The sequence below is a fragment of the Rhodnius prolixus genome, unplaced genomic scaffold (assembly GCF_049639745.1).
Source record: "Rhodnius prolixus isolate KJV_2025 unplaced genomic scaffold, Rpr scaffold_1, whole genome shotgun sequence".
Classification (NCBI taxonomy): domain Eukaryota; kingdom Metazoa; phylum Arthropoda; class Insecta; order Hemiptera; family Reduviidae; genus Rhodnius; species Rhodnius prolixus.
Genome location: NW_027411581.1, coordinates 50,948,589 through 50,966,676, shown reverse-complemented (window position 1 = coordinate 50,966,676; position 18,088 = coordinate 50,948,589). Strand labels below are relative to the sequence as shown.

Here is an 18,088-nt window from a genome sequence, read left to right as displayed (position 1 = left end):
TTAGGGATAACCACACTAAATAAATTCTAATTTGGATGCAATATGTACCCAACATTCTGGTACATTACAAAGTAAGTTTTTTTAGGTATGTTTAATGGCTCCATTAATGTGAACATGTAGAATAATGAAAGTCAAAATTCTTTTAAGTAGATTTACAGAAAATTAGATTACGAAAAGTGCAGTTCACACCAAATTAGTTTAGATATTTTAGAGCAGTTACGGGGGCTCAAAATGCTAATTAAATCTATGAAGTGTCTTACATGAGTAAATTAAAATATAAAGCTGAATAATTTGAAAATACAACACCCACATCTGACTAGCTTACCAAATTAACAAGATATTTTAATTTTGTTAATTTCGATGAAAGCAATAATAAAAGCACACAAACGATAGAGCGGAACAAGAGAACAAATTTCAATTAAGAATGAACAACAGTTTTCTGTAGTTGGTATTCAAATGATTTCTTCGTTTTTTTCTTCAGATAAGTTAAAACTCATTTTTTGCCAGCTTTATTAATTAAAATTGAGAATCTCCTCTTCTCCTCCATCTTGCCTGGTCCAATCTCTTTCCCTTCTCACCTCATGGTTAAAAAGTTTGTATTAAAAGGCATGCGAAGAAAGTGAATGGAGATTGCAGACTGAATATTACTGCAATCAACCCCCCCCCCTGTTGCAGAATATAATGGAGCTTACAGTAAGTAGGAGGTGAGTAAAGATTCTGGTCCAGCCTCTCAAAACAGAGTTGGGGAATATTTGTTTTCATTTAATTAAAAGAAAAAAGAAGTAGCTTACCCCGTCCAATAAAAACATTGTTGTTAACAGAATGTAAAGTTGCTTTTGCTAAACCATTTTGTTGTTGTTGCTGTTATACTCGTATTATATGTAATTGAAAGTTATTCCAAAGAGTAACAGTCTAAAAGAGGGTGTCTGTTCCTGATGAAAATGATAATCACATAAGTTTTTATATCAACACCGTTACTGTTCTACTTTCGTTGGTAAAAATCTTACAAGTATAACTTTTATATCTCATCGTATTTATCTGTAGAGCATCTTTACAATTATATTTGTATGAATTTAATATTCGTGGGTTGTCTGAAAAGTTGCCGACCTAATAAATAAACGAGGCAATTTTCCTCTAAATTTATTTTTAATAATGTAGTCTACATATAGACAATAATATAGACTATGTTAACAACATAGTCTCCTTTCAAGTCAATATACGTTTTCCATCGATGCTCTAACTTTTTTTTAACCCTTCCAAGTAATAGTTGACGTCTTTCTCTGCAAAATAGGCGTTTACGTATGCGATTACCTCCTCGTTAGATGAATAGCTATTTCCTACAAGCCAAATTTTAAGGTTAGGAAACAGGAAAAAGTCACTGGAGGCTGGATCTGGAGAATACGGTGCAAGGTCAACCAATTCAATATGGATTTTAGCCATAGGAACAGCTGAAGTGTAAGAGGTGCTTTGACCTGATGGAAAACCATTTTCTTCTTTGTCAAATGCGGTCGTTTTTTTGCAATTTCTGCCTTTAACTTATCAATTAATGATGCATAATACTTTCCCGTTATTATTTTACCTTTTTGAAGATAATCGATTAGCAGAATTCCGCGGCTATCCCAAAAAAAACCAGTCGCCATCACCTTCTCCTTTTTGGAGCAGGTTCATCCTTTGTAACCCACTGCTTTGGCAGTTCTTTCAGTCACTGGAGTATAGTGGTGAATCCAAGTTTCATCCATAGTTATAAATCGGCGCAAAAAATGTCTGACTCTTTTCGCTTAAACTGCTCCAAAAGTGTTTTGGAAATGTTCATTCGAATGTGTTTTTGATCCAAAGTCAGCAAACGCGGCACCCAATGCGCGGATTGCTTACGTATGTTTAATTCTACAGTTAATACATGGCAAACGCGTTCTTTTTATATGCCCACAGCCTCTGCTATCTCTCTAGCCTTAATTCGACGGTTTTCTAAACCCATTAGGTGAACTTTTTCGACATTATCGGTGACTGTCACAGTTTTTGGCCTTCCTGAACGCTCGTCATCAGTCAAGCTGGCACGGCCACGTTTAATTTCAGCTACCCAAAATTTCACGGTCGATAATGATGGTACAGAGTCTCCTTATAAAGCGTCCAACTCATCTTAGATTTGCGTGGGCGTGTTGCCTTTCAAAAAAAAAAAACAAAAACAAATTTAATGCCAGCTCGGTTCTCAATTTTTTTTTTCATTTTAGTGAAAACCCTTACAGCGACTCATTTAAATGATTGTCATTTCAAAAACTGAGCATGCAAAATGGATGAAATTTCAATGAGTTTCTTTTCAAAGCATGCCCCAACTCATTCACCCAACTTTAGATGAAAATTGCTGCCATCTTCAAGTTTAGGTCGGAAACTTTTCAGAGACAACCCTCGTATATTATGAAACCGAAAAAAGAAAAATGAATGAAACAGAATTGAATCATTCCATTGTACAATTCTGTTTGTTTTTTTAAAACAAAGGGATAAAGCCTAATGTCAAAAACCGAAACAATATTCTAGGAAAACAATGTAGGTAATGTAAAAGTACAGCTCTTAAAGAACAGCTACAAGAAATAGTTACACCAGTAAGAGATAAGTACACAATGTAGACTGGGAGAAGTAGAGAGAACATCATTTGCCGTCACCTCTCCTTCATGGGCATAGACTTGCTAGCCGAGTGACGCCAATCATTACGAATTACTAATCCAGCGCGAATTCACCAACTCATCTATCATTTCGCCAACACTTTTCAGTAACAGCGCGAACCTTCACCTTCACTTTAAAATCACTTAATTGAAATAAGTTTAGTTTGGTATTTGTAATTATACAGGGTGTTCAGCATAAGACTACGGTAACTTCGGGAGGCGATTCTGGGCATCATTTGCAACAAAAAATTCCTTATAAACTATGGCTCGATTCGGCTCCGTTTTATAGATATTTTTAATTCTATGTTTTTTCAAGGTGTTACTACTTTTTAGCAAAGTATTTTTGCATATTTAATTTGGGGATCAGAGCGAGTAAGGCGGCCTTTGAGAGGCGGATGACCTCGGTGGTTGGTAGATGAAGTAGATCTGGTTGGTTGGTTGAAGGGTGTTGTTGGGAGTTTGATTTGGTGCGTATTTTTCGAGTTTGTGTTGGGTGTGTGCGAGTGTGTGTGTGATTTTATTTGTTTTATTTATTTGTAATTGTGTGATTGTTGTTGATGATTTGTTGTTGTTGATGATTTGTTGTTGTTGTTGTTGTTGTTGTTGTTGTTGTTGTTGTTGTGTTGTGTTGTGTTGTGTTGTGTTGTTGTTGTTGTTGTTGTTGTTGAGATTCTCTGTGCCTGTTGGCTTTGTTGCTTTGTTGGCCGGGACTTGTGAGTGTTGAGAGCTCATTTTGTGGTCGTTTGGTTGAACGGAGGAGTGTATACGTGGGGCGGGTATGAGCTAGCGCTCGGGGACCGCCCCTTAAAAAAATAAAAAAAAAAAAAATAAAAAATCAGAGCGAGTAATAAGTTCTTGGCTTATTCATTAGCTCTCCACAATCTCCTGTGTTCGGCTTATTCATTAGCTCTTCACAACCTGTTAATTCCAAAAGTTTATTGAGTAGTTCAAAATGATGATTTATTCTCATTATTTGGCATATTTCTTTAATTAACTAAAGAATAACACACAGATCTAAACTCGTTAAACGAAAATCCTTTCTTTCGAAATTGGTACCTAACACTCATTTAACAAATTATTCATTTTTCTTCTTTTTATTTTATTATTTATAATGTGAATTTTATATTTTTGAATATAGTCCTCAAATTAATTAATTAATAAATTACACGTTTGCAAAAAATCGTACTGGATTTGATGATTCTGATCAGGTAGGTGAATTCCTTTCATAATGCCGACGCTGTTTTGAGGCCTACTTTTTTGCAATTAATCACAGATTTCTGCATCAATTTTTAACATAACCCCAATTATTGTATACCGTTCGAAAGTTGATCGTATGTAGATGTTTTTCCTGAATAGTGCACGGTTTTTTCATATAAAAAGCTTTTGAGAAAAATGAAGTCAAAGTTTTTGGAAAAAAATAGAAACTTGCTATTTCCTATGTTTGGGCCACAAAGTAAAATACTTAATATTATTATTTTGGAATACAAATTAGCTTATTTAAAAGGAAATTTAATCTTCTTTTTAATGAGCTTATTAAAATAACTGTAGCTTTAATAGTTTGAGAAATATAGACAACTTTTTGCTAAAAAGTAGTAGTACCTTGAAAAAACATAGAATTAAAAATATCTATAAAACGGAGCCGAATCGAGCCATAGTTTATATGGAATTTTTTGTTGCAAATGATACCCAGAATCGCCTCCCGAAGTTACCGTAGTCTTATGCTGAACACCCTGTATACTAGAACACAGTCCGGATCGATAGCTAATTATTATAAGTTTTCATTATTTATTCTATCATACACATCTGACATCACATTTCTCATGCATTACATCATCTTCCTCATTCTCGTTATCATAAATAATTTATAATTGAAAACAAAGCTACATGAATCTAAACAGAACATAGCTTTTTATATATAAAAGTGATAAACCATAAAATCAGTTTTCTTTGAGGAGAGGGAGAGGAAGTAGCCAATTTCACGCAGTTTCACAGAAATTAAATTGGAAAACCAATTTATAAAAATGCCTCAAAATCCGTTTTCCACAAGTTCGATGAATAATGAAAGTTCTAAATCTGATTTGAAACACCAAGACGGGTATTAAATTTTGAAATATCTGCTACAAAAATGCACCGCCTTATTTAAAATTCAGGAATTAAATAACAGAAAGAGGATCAAATCGTTTTTTAAAAAAAATAATAATAATAATGAATAACTAAGCAGCACTAATGTAAACTGTAATTAGTACAGATAAAAATGAAAGCTATAGTTCATCTGCTTATTTATTATTTTCTTTCTCAAAAATTTAAAGCTAAAAACTGAAAGTGGAAACATCTGTTTCATTTCTCTATTTTTTGCCTTTTTCTTAATTAAATACTGAACAGCAACAACTCTTGGCGGAAATGGCAAAGTGAACATACAGAACTCTCTCAGAACAGTCTGAAGAGAAAGGAAGCGGTTAGATAAGTAGAATGGGGAAAAAAGAAAGTAAGAAAAAAACTCGGATTAATTATAAGCTGCAGTTAGATAGGGCAGTGAGAAAGATGAAGACCCTCAGATAGACTTGCAGAAAGTGGCAGACCGGGAAGTGAGAGAGCAAAAAGTAAAAGATGGCGGGGGTAGATAAAAAGAGCAACAACGCAGAAAGAGGAGCTGAAGATTTTCGAAGGAGGCCCTCATTAGAATTCAAGCTGACGTCATGGCAGGATGTCGTGCGGATTATATATGTATATATATTTTTTCTGTGAAGAAACGAATTCCCACTGAGTTATTCGGTCCTTTGGAACGAGTTAAAAAGGACAAAGAATTAAAAGCTTCATAAGGAGCTTGCTTAAAAGAAATAAACAGCTAGGATTCATTTTAAATAAACGCGTATACTAAGACAAAAGATGAGTTTTTAAACTTTAAAAGTTTAGCTCCTATCACCTTCTATTCGGCGATAACAAACAATCTCTACTAATAGCGAACGACTTTTCCGCGTCTTCTCAAGGAAAAACAAGGCCCACATTATACTCATTATGATATCACTTTAAATTTATGATGAGGCACTTGCTAGACTCTACGATTTCCTTCAGGACAGAATTCTCATTTAAGTTTTATTGCTATTTATTCTACAATGGTAAAATCAAATATTTACTCTTACAATAGAAATATTATAGGGCATAGTCTGCATGTTTGTTGGAGCGATAGTAAAGCGCAGATCAACGTTAAATAATTTTTAAAAAATCTATAACTTTTGTTTTCGTTATTGCGGTTTATGGCCAAAATCTGTTTGCTGGAAGTTCGATTTTGGTAATGCGATTTCCTCGAAATGACTGAAAGATTTTGTTTTTTTAGAACAAATGTACTACTTAGTATTAGTATTTATATTGTTTAATACATTTGCTTATCAGCTACTTCATGACTGTAGTGTAGGAGAAACTAAAGCAGTAGTACCTTTAGTTAGCAGTAGATACCAGCAGCGTTCAGTTTCAACATGCTTACAGTTAAGATTACCCCGTTACCGTTCTTTCCTCAAGTTCACCCATTCTCTTGGACCTATTCTCTAAAGAAGCTAGAAAGACTAGTGCATAACTATCGGGCCTTCTCCGGATTTGTGGTGAAAAACACTATTCTTTCTAATTCACTTATCCAAGACCTCCTTCAATCTCGGCAAGACGGCGGAATAGTCCTTAAACCAGCTAGAAGCTTAATGTTGAAAGTTAAGAAAAGCAGGCAGGTACAACCCCATAACGCGGAATAATCTATTACAGAAACGCCATGGTATCCCAGGAGTTAGAGGCGAGGTCCGCAAAGCTAAGATATATTGTGGTACTGGGTTCGATTCCCGTTCTAGGCCTTGGATTTTATTTAATTGTTAATAAAAGAAATTTTTTAGTAAGTTACATTTGCTAATCACCTCCGTCCATGACACCAAATTTAGTAGCAGGGCGTAAAGCCCGCCTGAAAAATAGGAATTACTTTACTTTAGGCCATTTTGGCTGGGTAGCCGCCGTTTTCGTGTTCATACTAACGTTGGTCCTAACCAACCGCACACACAAGTAATCAAGGAAGCACTCCCAGGTACCTCCCCTTGAATCCCCAACTAGGAACTGACCGGCCCTTCACTACGAGCAACCAGGAAAATGTCTTCTTCAACAAAACTCTAATTTATCAAACTTTGCGAATACAAAATGGTACCCAAAAAGATTTTCTGCATGAAAAAAAGGTGGTCCTAGTTTTTTAACTGTCTAATTTTCATTGTTTATTGTGCAAAAACCAAAATGGCCACTCGGGCAAAGTCGTGAAATATCGCTGCTCTGCATCGTGATAAAATAATTTAATACACAAATTAATAGTTTTTGGCGTTGGAGAAGACATAGAAGAATGGATGAATAGTAAAGGTGGAAGGGGGGAGAGAGTGCGGAAGGCACTTAAGTTCGTTGGTGGCCTCCGTTACACAGGCTGCAAGAAAAAAATGGATAACCAGCGATGGCAGGGCTGCAGATTAAGAAAGGCAACAGAGTAAAAAGAGGATGAGGCCCCCAGGTGTGCAGACCCCGTTGATGTTCAGTTTTACTGGTCGTATATCTCCTAGGAATCACTCTCCACGCACACAACAGCCCGCCCTAGCAATACCAGTGGCAATAGTAGTGGTAGGCTTTAAAAAGAAGTTTTTACGAAACCACTCCCTGCACCAAACCATATATAAAGGGTTCCTCCAGTAATAGGAAAAACCTTTTACCTCCAACATTCTCACTTGACCCAAGTCTCCTATAAAATTCAGTAAAAGTGGAATAAAGAGAGTCGGAATTAACAATATACACACATAAAATTGAGAAAGAGTGTATAAAATGAATTTATAAGTCGGTTTATAAATATTGTTGCACTAACTGTGGAACAGATCGCGTAAAGATGTCGAGACTAGTAAGGGAAAGAATCATTTATTAACAGATCTTAGAATGGTCGTTCCGAGGAGACGTAAGATTACACTATTTATGCCGAGAGTTTTGCTTTATTTCTTTCTCTATGCTGCCTGCAAATAAAGTAAGACCTCACTGTTACATTAATTGAAAATATAACCGAAATGGCTGAGAATTACATAACAGAGATAGACCATCAACAAATAACACAGCAATGCTGTTAAGTAGGGTTGATTACAGAAACAAGAAACAAAAACAAAAAAATAGGTCTGTCCTTAAATTTTCGATTACTAGGAAATTCTGACAGCTTACTAGCCAGTGAAACGAGATTACCCTGCCCGGAAGAATGGTGTCCGACGATTGGAGAAGCTTTCCTGGAAGTTCAGCTTCCAATGATGCAACTTATGCACAGAACTAATACAACAATATCGCCACCAAAGAGTCCATTTATACATTCTATTTCGAAATCCGTAAAGCTAACATGTACTTGGTACGTTTCACGGTATAAGCCTTAGATTTTATTTAATGGTTAATAAAAGAAATATACAGTAAAGGAATTATTGCTATCCGCCTCCGTCCACGACACCTAATTTGGTAGTAGGACGTAAAGCCCGCCTGAAAAAATAGGGAATTACTTGACTTAAACAATCTATTTCCTTTGTGTCTAACACATGGAATAAGATTTTACACAAGATTCGCCCTTCAGCTGGTCAAAGCATGGTAATTGGTGGACAAGGATCGTAATAACACGTGATCAAATAAATTAAGAAAAATTCCGAATTAGATCTTTATATAAATCTCTTTAACAAAAACTTACAGTTTAAAAAGTTAAGTATAAGGGTTGATTAAACGCCAAAATGCACACAAATCAGCAAGTATCCATCATTTCATTCATACTTCATTGATATTATTTAAGTAATTTTACTACATTAACTTTTCCTTCACATTTTTTAGAATTTATTAGATGTTTCACAGACCCTTATGCTGGCCAGTTCATTCATAATCTGTGACATCTAATAAATTCAAAAAATGTGAAGGAAAAGTTAATGTAGTAAAATTACTTAAATAATATCAATGAAGTATGAATGAAATGATGGATACTCGCTGATTTGTGTACCTTTTGGCGTTTAATCAACCCTTATACTTAACATTTTAAACTGTAAGTTTTTGTTAAGGAGATTTTTGTACCTTTTGGATAGATTTTTCTTTTTGTCTATTATTTGGGTGGGGCAAACTCCCCTCCTTATGAGGCATAGCGTCGAGACTTTTAAAATACAAGTCTGAACAAAGTTTCGATTCGAATGACACTTCATTCATGAAAATCGGTTCACGTCTCGATAATTTGAAACGATTGCTATACTTCCTCTTAACAAGTGTAAGAGCAGAATGTCGTTTTAATGTTACGTAGGGAAGCCATAACCCTATGATCCTACCAAATTTTATCAAAATCGGGCCAAGATTTACAGAGTAATTAGTAATAATAATTTTGGAGGGGGCCTTACATAAAGGGGGCTAACTCCTCTCCCATTCGATGTACAGGGCCGAGACCCCCAAAAGGCACATCTACATAAAATTCCGAATCGAATGACACCTCATTCATGAAAATCGGTTCACGCGTTTAGGCGCTACGCAGTTTACAAAAAAGGTAACAACAAGAACAAGAACAACCATTTTTGAAAATGCCGTTTTTGCTCATTTTCAGCAACTTTTTTCTCGAAATCTATTATATCTATGTTGTTGCAAAAAAATTACAGTTGTAAAGGAGGATTTGCCCTACATTTTAAAGAACATTTGGGAATTTTATCTTTTATAGAAAAAGAGGAAAAAAATTGTCAAAGTTGGGTGTTTTTCAACATTACGCTTTTTCGTGCAGTTTTTGACGATCAACCCTTATACAACTGTCCTACCGGACAGTTTTAATATGAAAGAACAGTTTTAAAGCAAAACTGAAGTTATTAAAGCAATTTAAATACAAATCACTTCCAACAAAACATTAAAAACATCTCCTTAACAAAAACTTACAGTTTTAAAAGTTAAGTATAAGGGTTGATTAAACGCCAAAAGGTACACAAATCAGCAGTTCCCAACATTTCATTAATACTTCATTGATATAATTTAAGTAATTTTACTGCATTAACTTTTCCTTCACATTTTTTAGAATTTATTAGATGTCACAGACCCTTATGCTGGCCATTTTCGTCTACAAAATATTTACTCAAGTAGCACACCATTTAACTTAGATTGACGGTAATATCTATTTATCTATAATAATCAAACTATTAATCACAGGTGAAAAAGAAAACGTTATAAAAAATATAAAAAAAAAAGAGGCTAAAAAATTCATAAACTTTTTTTACATCAATGATTTTATGCATTTATTTTTAAATAAAAATCATTGGTTTAAGTTCATTCTTCGATTAAAGTAATTGTTATTTTATGTTGTAGTCAAACGTTTGTAATAATAAGTAATAAATAATCTGGCTTTATCGCAAATAATATAGTTTTCTTCAATTACATTCTCAATCTAGGTGTTCTTCCCACAATGTTATATATATGTAATATAAAATAAAGAAAATAAAGATATGCATATTTTTAGGACAGCTAATTATTCCAGTATTTAAGTAAAATTAGGGGGACTAAATTAAATTACAATTGAGAAATGAGTAAATATTGTTGAATAATCTACTTGTTATTAAATGTATGTTATTTGTGCTCACGAATATTTCGGTAAGACGAATTTAAGACTGAAATATTGTTTTGAATCCTCCGTGATTGAAATTTAAAAAGTGGCCGACTCTAACTTTGTTTTTTTCTACTTTAACATGCATGTGTATGTGACTACTCAGAATAATTCATCACTCATTTTATCATAATTATAATAAAAAAATATTATGAATGAACTGGCCAGCATAAGGGTCTGTGACATCTAATAAATTCTAAAAAATGTGAAGGAAAAGTTAATGCAGTAAAATTACTTAAATTATATCAATGAAGTATTAATGAAATGTTGGGAACTGCTGATTTGTGTACCTTTTGGCGTTTAATCAACCCTTATACTTAACTTTTAAAACTGTAAGTTTTTGTTAAGGAGATTTTTGTACCTTTTGGATAGATTTTCCTTTTTGTCTATTTGCAAAGTTACGTCTGCTTTACAGATTTTTTAAAATTTGGAATAAGCTATTCTATCATTATAACCTGATAAGGTGTTAAATCGGAACCGTAACTACCACTGGAGAGATCTTTTTAAAGAATGATTATAGTTGCGGTCCCCAAACCATCCTCAATAACCATTTTTTTGAGAAAGCGTTTTGAATAAAATAGGAAGGTAAATAGCAAAATTAAACTGCGATTTCAGTACTTCCTTTTAAGAGGAGCAAGAAAAATAAACTGCGATTACAGTACTTCTCCCTAAAAGGCAAAGATTTTGAATCGAACGACAATTCATTGATGTAAATCGGTTCACTCATTGATAATTTTAACGATTGCAGTACTTCCTCTTAGTAGGTGTAAGAGCATGATGGCACTTCACAGCCACGTAGAGGAGCTTTAACCACTTATTTGAGCTAAATTTTATCAAAATCGGACTAAGCTTTGTAGAAATATTGGTAATAATAGTTTTAGAAAGGGCCTTATTTGGGTGGGGCGAACTCCCCTCCTTATGAGGCATAGCGTCGAGACTTTTAAAGTACAAATCTGTACAAAATTTCGATTCGAATGACACTTCATTCATGAAAATCGGTTCACGTGTCGATAATTTGAAACGATTGCTATACTTCCCCTTAACAAGTGTAAGAGCAGATCGTCGCTTTATTGTTAGGTAGGGGAGCCCTAACCCTATCATCCTACCAAATTTTATCAAAATCGGGCCAAGATTTACAGAGTAATTAGTAATAATAATTTTGGAGGGGGCCTTACATAAAGGGGGCTAATTCCTCTCCCATTCGATGTACAGGGCCGAGACCCCCAAAAGGCACATCTACATAAAATTCCGAATCGAATGACACCTCATTCATGAAAATCGGTTCACGCGTTTAGGCGCTACGTTGTTTACAAAAAAGGTAACAAGAACAACAACAAGAAGAAGAAGAAGAAGAACAAGAACAAGAACATTTTTTGAAAAAGCCGTTTTTGCTCATTTTCGGCAACTTTTTTCTCGAAACCTATTAGATCTGGGTGGTTGCAAAAAAATTACAGTTATAAAGGAGGATTTGCCCTATATTATAAAGAAAATTTGGGAATTTTATCTTTTATAGAAAAATAGAAAAAAATTGTCAAAGTTGGGTGTTTTTCAACGTTACACTTTTTCGTGCAGTTTTTGATGGTCAACCCTTATACAACTGTCCTACCGGGCAGTTTTAATAAACAGTGGATAAAGCATTCTCAAATCATTTCATTAAAAATAAAATAAAACATTAAAAAAATACTAAAATATATATTTTTTTTTAATTCTAAAAAATTTTTATAATTCTACAACACTGACATTTTTAATTTTGTTTTTTGACATTTACCAATTTATATAATCCCTTTTTAAATAATAATTTTTTTTATTGTTTATGGGCGATTACTCATATTTTTGTTTATTGCAAGAATGGGCTTTGCCACTCAATTTAATTCAAATCAATTTCTCTCGCGAACAATAGTCAATTACCTGTCGATAGATTAATCAATCATTTTCTTTCAATGCAAGCCAACGGTGGGTCTCACTATCCCAAATCACCATGGCTCAGAATGCACTAGTTCAGTTTGAAATCCTACAATTATCAGAAAAAAAAAGCTGGCAGCAAAATCCCTGTATCTTAAAAAACCTCTGAGACGCTAGCCATTAAGCTCGTCCACGTGGATTTAATACAAACTAAGGTTAATCAATCTCGCTCTTGACCCTTCGTTTTAGAAGAGGACATGAAGCAGTAATTCTTCCACAACCAAGTAAGTCAAATATTCGGTTTAACCAAGGTCCCATCGGACTTTCCTAAAAACATTGAAATAATGGAGGACAAATTTTACTCTAGATATTCGAGGAATGCGAATCTTTATATGTTTTTATTTGCTAAAAAATATCAAAAATTGGTTATGAGCTTTATTGCTGAAATAAGCAAGTTTAGACAAAACACCAAAAATACTAGATAAATCTGGTTGAAAATCTTTCGCCCCACAAATAGACAAATTACGAACTTCAAAAACCATGGTTACTGCTAGGCACATAGGCACATCTCTATCCTATTCCAAATGTAAGCAATCCAAGCACTAAGTGGCAGGTGGAAAGTATCGGTGATTACCACGACGCTACAAATTAGGAAGAACTATTTAAGAAAGGCAGATGGATCTGAAGAAATATGAAGATAGACAGTAGACAGTATAAACTAGATTATAACGAGATTCCTTAGCAGATGCTAAAAAAAAAAATAAGAAACCTCTTCCTAAAATTCATTCAAACATCCCCACTTCTAGCAGAAAACCCAATTTGATGCACGAAGCGGCGCAAACCGACCAAGCGATTACTTCAAACGATGAAAGGTCGAAAAATACCTCGTACTATATTTTGAGAATCATCTGTGTACGTTTAACAGAAATTCGGTTTCGGGATACAAATTTCAAATAAATAAACAAACAAAAAAGTCTATCTGATAACTGGTTGCTTAAACAAGAAAAAAAATTAACATGTATCTCATCTTGATTTAGAAAAAAAAAAAAAAAAAAAAAAACAAGTCAGAAATCTCAGGTCCTTTTACCTTTCTGGATTAAACAAACTTCAAATAAATAACAATCATTTGACTTAAACAAATAATTTTTAAAGTATTATTAAGCCAGAAATATAAATATTTAGTTTAAGAAAAGACCTACAGGCAGCACCAAATACTTAGTCATCAACAGCGTTCTACAAATAGTACTGTGGACGGTCGCTAGATCGCAACATCAACTAGGTACAGTGTGGTTAACGTCAGAGGTCACGTTTCTACCTTCACGAACCTACCAAAGTTAACCTACACAGAAATTTTCAGCCCAAGTCGCCCACTTTGGATAATGCCGATCGATATACACAACTTGGAAGTGATGGAACATTAAAAATGCATTAACTTTATTTGCATTCACTTACCCGACCCCATCTGTGGACGGGGACAGAGGCGCTGGAACTCCTATTCTATTATTTATAAGCAATATGATATATTGGATGAGAATGATACTGTGGGTAAAATGGCAATATTTTTTAGAAAAGAATGCGTAAAACAGCTAACTTATTTCAACGGGCAAACATTCACACCAATATTAATTAGATATTATTAAATACACTAGCTACAAACAAGTACACACCTTGTATCAGCTTCATGCAAGTGGCAGGCAAGATTACAAGATGAAATTACATAAAGAGAATTAGGGCAAAGAAGTGGCGGATTAAAATGAACCCACAGAAATGCCAGCATGCCACGTTTACTGTCCGGCGGGACTTCTTACACAGTAGTCCTTTTCCTTGCACAGATTTGGTGCACTATCTTGGCCTCTTCATAGACAATCGACTCACATGGAACCCACACATTATACTTAAGAGACAAGCGTGCGAAACCTCTTTACAGACAACTTGGACGATACTCCAAGTTGCGCGCAGAAGGCAAACGTTTGATATATAATACTAAGCTCTGTGGACATACGGACTAGAACTGTGGGGTTCAGCCAAAAACATACGATCCGTAATTCCAACCAAAAACTACTCCAACAGAGAGCTGACGCTCCTTTCTACGTCACCAACCTTGCTGTTCATAACGATCTCAACATCCCGTGACAATCACGGTGTCTTGTCTCATGACAAGAAACTTGCCAAGACAAAATATCAAAAGTTCTATACTGCTCTCACTAATTCCACTAATCCTTAACAGTCCCTTCCTCTACAGTTATTCCTGACAATCCACCAGGCCGACTGAAACGCCAGTGGCCCCGAGACTTCCTTGAGAACGAAAGACCATCATCAACATCAATATCCTATAGAGAGAGCTATCGCAGGGTCGTTTCTCTACACCTGCTCTTCACGCACCATACCTTTATTACTCGTATTTACATAATGTATATACTCGCATTTATATACATTGTAAATTACTAAATAAATTTAATATTATATAAATATATAATTTTTATTATGGTACTGTACAAGGATATGACTGCTATTAATCTAACTATCTTATCATAATGTTATATAGAATTTTGATAACTTTTGGCCACTTGGTAGAAGAAATTTTGATAAGTCTCCTATTTTATTTGTACTAAAAAAATAAAACGTTCTATAATTTTTAAAGTCAACTTCACTTTTTTTTCCAAATAAAAAACATAGTTAAGTAAGAAATATAATAATAATAAATATTAGCTTACCTCTAAATATACTGAGGAAAAAGATGTGCAATTTCAATAGAGTTCAGTTCAGTGGGGAATTGAATAAATCACATGTAATTAAAATCTGTAAACAAACAAACAAAAATTTGTAAACATTGTGTATAAGTATATTTTCAATTTTACTATTTTAAAAGAAAACTAGATTATTTAAGTTGAAAAGAAATCACTCAACATAATTATAAATCATGTAGATAAAAGTGAGTTTTTATCAATATTATTGACAGTTCTCTTCAGTAATAAAAAATAAATAACATCTGCAAAAAATTCCTCTTAATACAATTAATATTCTTGTTCTTTTCAAAGCTGGATTTGAAATAATTTCATAATAAATTCAATGGCTTATTTCTTTAAATGATTGTCTTCACTTGAAAAGCCACCTCTATATTATTAAATTGTCAAATACTCAATGCACCAACTTGCTCAGATTGCTTAAAATAACAATTTTAGGTTCCTATTACTCCTCCTAGGTTTTGCAATCGGGTGAAATTTTTGAAATTAGGTTCTCACCGGGAAAGGCATGGCATTTAAGAAAACAAAATTTGTTTAAAGAATTTTAAAGAATTCAGAATAAAAAAAAAAAAATTACGGACAAATGGATCTTATTAATTTTACATTCTGTTTATTATTTTATATCCTCCTAATTACACTCCTTAAAAAGATTGGCATTGAATGAACTCAAAAGTATCAATTCTCTGCCAATCTTCTTTTATCCTAGTTTTCAAAGACTTATTCTATTTTAGATGATCTTTCCCAAAACTCATTTTTGAAATACAACCAGTTCTAATGGTTCTATAATCTGTAATAAATATCACAGATACGTTAAATTCTATTTAAATTTTGGGGATTAAGGTAGTGTTTAAATATTTTTTAAAAAATTAAAAATCGATCAACAAAATCCTTAATAACAATTTCTGTTCATTATTTTGGTTTTTCTAAGGCTTCCAAATTTTCCTAATCTATGTTTTAAATTATTCTTCAAAGTATCTCCTTAGACTGTATGATCGATCCATTAACTCTTCAATAAAATTAAATTTCTAATTTTGAAATTTGAACACCATCACACACCACAGATACTCTTTCATGTTATTAGATAAATACTTTATTTTTTTTTAATTGAATACTGAATTATTCTTTCTCTATTTATGTTTAATTTGTCATCGGAAGAAAAATGTTAAATTTAGTTTTATCATAGAATAGAATAGAATATATTTTATTTTGCCTGTACATATGTTTTACATACAATAGACTCGTCATAATAATCACAATAAACTAGTTATAATGAACTTTGAAATGATCCGTCAAACAATGTCTTTGTACAATTTACTTCAGTTCACTCAACTTTGAAGTGTGTAACAGTCCATCTACTGGACAAGAAGTCCTCTATTTTATAAAACATATTATTCAATAAGAAGTCTTTAATAATTTTCTGAAATTCCTTCTTCTCTGTATTTCTTATTGATCGAGAAATTTTGTTGAACATCCTGGCTGCCATCATGCCCGGCGCCTTGTCAGACCTACACAATCTCCTTCTAGGCAAATGTAAGTCATTTTTGCTTCGTAAATTATATGAATGTTCATCACTTCTTAAAACATTTTTCTCGTTGTTTTTTATATGCATTATATTGGAATAAATAAATAACGACGGTAATGTTAATATTCTATTCTCCTTAAATAGTGGTTTGCAGCTGTCCATTTTTCTTCTATGAAACATGATCCGTAAGGCCTTTTTCTGCATTTTAAAAATGATTTTTGCATCTGAGGCTGCTCCCCATAGTAGCAGTGCATAACTCAGCTTGGGTTACGCTTTTATGCTTGGGCATAAAACATTATTTCCTTTCAAAACTTAAAAATGTTTTGTTACCTTATGAGTTTCATAGTGATTACAAATTTTATTTTTATTCTGTGTTATTGGGATACAACTATTAATTTTTTGGCATCTGACAAAAATTGGGAAATGATGGAGGTACAATTCCTTCTTTTAAACTAGGCATATCCACTTAGAAATGTTTTTTGCATGGTGAACCCAGAACTGGCTAACTCAGAATGTGCAAATGATTTGTTAACAGCAGAAATAACCTGAATGAAAGAATGTGAAATATTTTTAATATCTACAGATATACTGAAAGTATTAAATAAATTCTAATTTCAGTGTTTATTGCAGGTGTGTAAAAGGTCTTCCTGAAGAAGAACATTTATATGCAGAGTGTACATGTGAACAAAATATAATAACTCAGCTACTACACTTAGCAAACAAGAAAAGTACAACAATTTTTTAAATAATGCAGTAAATAAATATAGTTGTCAAGATATTTGTAATATGAGCAGTCTGAATCAATCCAATGAAATATTTCATTTTATATTCGAGAGCCCTTTATGTTCATTGTACAGGACAGTTGCTTAAGAAAATATTTGGTCTCGAATATAATTCTATAATTTAAAACACTGATGACCTTAAAAATTAATCACATATTTTTGTCTGCGCTTCAATACTTAATGCTGAGAATGTTAAATTTAAGTTGTGGTGTTCAGTTCTATGAAACACTAATAGTTGTTATCTTTTGCTAGTATTTTGTTTTGATTTGTTTGAGTAATTTTATAGGATTTATATTAAATTTTGTTAAAGTACTTTTTACATAGAGTATTTTTTTGTATCGCTTTGTGAACATCAAACTCTTTGGCGTAACTGTTGGTTTAAGAGCGAAAGAATTCATTCAATCATCAATATTGCAATTTTTACAGAAATAATTTCAAAAAGGTCTTTGGTTTAAGAACAAATTGATGTAACACATATTGATGTAAAGAAAAAATGTAGGTAAATCTACAAGGGTTGATTAAAAATTCAAAACCTAAGGGGAAAAATAATGGAAGTAATCATTACATCATTTGTGATTTAGTTGAAATATTTAAAATAAAAACCAATGAACAATAATCTAAAATATTTTGCTTAATAATACTCACATAGACTAAAAAGTTAGCAAGAATAAATTTTAACAAGTAAGCAAAATTTCTTATGTTAAAATAACACTGAAGCCGCTATATGTAACATGTTTACTAGTTTTTTTGCCACGCACTTGACAGATCGAATGCTACTTTAAATACAGTTACTACTTCTTTACAACCTCATGACAATGATCTTAATTTCAAGTGATTTTTGT

General features: G+C 33.1%; 1 protein-coding gene and 2 long non-coding RNA genes across 17 annotated transcripts in view; 2 read left to right on the top strand and 1 right to left on the bottom strand.

The window, feature by feature from the left end:
- The window catches only part of Lar (tyrosine-protein phosphatase Lar), an 855,139-nt gene that overhangs the window by 546,395 nt on the left and 290,656 nt on the right, over positions 1 to 18,088 (bottom strand). For all 13 annotated transcript variants that reach the window (XM_074118628.1, XM_074118646.1, XM_074118638.1 and 10 more), the window contains one exon: positions 14,913 to 14,997. The gene's annotated coding sequence lies outside the window, so the exon portion shown is untranslated. The remainder of the gene's footprint in view (positions 1 to 14,912; positions 14,998 to 18,088) is intronic.
- LOC141449468 (uncharacterized) overlaps positions 1 to 18,088 on the top strand; it is a 308,854-nt gene that overhangs the window by 144,275 nt on the left and 146,491 nt on the right. The gene's annotated exons all lie outside the window — the stretch shown is intronic.
- LOC141449487 (uncharacterized) lies at positions 16,128 to 17,249 on the top strand. Its single transcript, XR_012455546.1, has 2 exons — positions 16,128 to 16,472; positions 17,095 to 17,249. It is a non-coding gene; the product is annotated as an uncharacterized lncRNA (long non-coding RNA).